Raw genomic sequence first — 2,073 nt, 5'->3', positions numbered from 1 at the left:
GGTGTAACTATTGTTGCTAAAGCAGGTCAGGATGTCCTAGAGGAGAGACGGTTGCAGGATGGGAGTGAAGGCCACATCTCATCTTTGGAGACAAGGAGAACAGGCACAAGGTCTAATGAGCTTTTGCCCTGGGGTAAATAAAGAGGGTAAGACTTAGAGAGGAGGGTCACACAACTCTGTGACTGCTGCATGCTGAGTTTCACAACTTGTCTCTGGAATATTCCATTGAATAAAAATGATCATTCATTGACATCTTAGTCTCTGAGTGTATTTATCTGGACCCTGAGACCGGAGCCGGATTTGAGATCCAACAGCTGAAAATGTCAACATTAGAAATATGAAATTACTTTGGAAAAAACATGAAAAAAAGAACCCACAACAGTGAAAAAGTGACAAAAAATGTCAGAAAAAGGGATAATAGTGTTGACAAAACTACAACTTTTTTTTCATGGTTGACTGGAAGACAACACAACGGCTGAAGCAAAAGACGACCGCATCTGTAGTTCCCTCCATGTTAACAGTGTAACTCATTTGATGGGAATTGGACAGATGTGGCTGTCTGATTGCAGCTGTTCTGACGCCGGTGTCGACCAGCAGGAGCTCCATGACTCCATCTCTGATGCCGATGGACTGGTGGGCCGTGTCGCCTCCTCGAGCTCTAAACAGCAGCTTCCAGCAGTCAGATAACAGCCGCCGTCGTCCGGGCAGCAGCAGTAAGAGCGGAGCCGTTATGCTGCTGTGTGTTATCAGGCGATGAGGCAGGATATCAGCTCCTAATCTCCCCCCCCCCCCCCCCCCCCCCCCCCCCCCCCCCCCCCCCCCCCCCCCCCCCCCCCCACTGCTGTCGCTCGCCGCCACCACGGCCGCGACCACTGCGGCAGCAGGCCTTGGTAAATGGATTCCTCATGCTCAGAGCCAAAACATTCATCCTCCTCCTCCTCCTTTTCTCTTCCTTCTTCTTCTTTCTTCTTCTCTCCTCCTCCTGGCCAACAGTTTGGTGAAAAATGAAATGTGTCATAAGAAGTGGAGCTTCTGACACAAACAAACAATCAGTCTGACTTTTAATTAAAGTAAAAGAGAGAGAAATTTCAGGACGGCAGAGGATGCACGGGACTGTCAAACACCCACACACACACACACACACACACACCACACAACACACACCACACGCCCACATGCACATGCACATGCACTCACAAACAGTTTAAGTTTATTTTCTTTTTTCCACATTCATTTCCTAGACCTGTACTCTAATCATGACTAGGGACCCAAAGTTGCTTTTTCCCCAATGGGGATGTGGAGTTTGTCCGTCCCTATTAACTGGTCTTTAGCCTGAATGTGCTAGAAACCTGTTTTTGTACTGTGAATGAACTTTCTAATTAAAATATTCACTTTATAGTCCAAGTATTGGAAAGGAAGTGTAATTGTTACAAGTATTAGATCAGATTCAACTTTATTGTCTACAGGTACAGTACAAGCAACGAAATGCAGTTTTTAATCATTATTACCTTATGAATCAACATTTTCAGCAACAAAGGATGAAATTACTGAAAGAATCGTCAGCCTGTGTATTGTCCTGCAGGTTCAGCTTCAGCCTCATATATGCTGAAAACTGATTGCTGTGCAGCCCGAGTGACCCCCCCCCCCCCCCCCCCCCGCCTCCCCCCACCTCTGTAGGGGTTTATTAAAATGTCAGAGGACGAGGAGACACAGGAGGTGAAGATAACCAATAAAGACACCGATGGCGGCAGGTTTCTGACCTTTGAACGCTTCAGAGAACTTTGAGTGTGGAAGTGTAAAACTGTAAGATGACGTCTCCGCTGATAATAAAGAAAACTACGAGGGCAGAGGGCCGGAGAACAGCTGGATCTTTTCTCTCAATCAAAACTTAAAAGTTGCTTTGGAACGACACAAAGACGACGCCTCTATAAACAGGACAACACATTTTTCAGAGCTTAGCATTACAGGTATTAATTAAGTTAAATCTCATTGTCCTTAGTGCACAGAAACAAGAAAATAACTTCATCTTAACCCATCAGTGGGTATAAAAAGTTGGATATAATTTTTTTCAAT

This window comes from Etheostoma spectabile, chromosome 8 (genome assembly GCF_008692095.1).
Source record: "Etheostoma spectabile isolate EspeVRDwgs_2016 chromosome 8, UIUC_Espe_1.0, whole genome shotgun sequence".
NCBI classification, from domain to species: Eukaryota; Metazoa; Chordata; class Actinopteri; order Perciformes; family Percidae; genus Etheostoma; species Etheostoma spectabile.
This window is presented reverse-complemented; position numbering follows the sequence as displayed.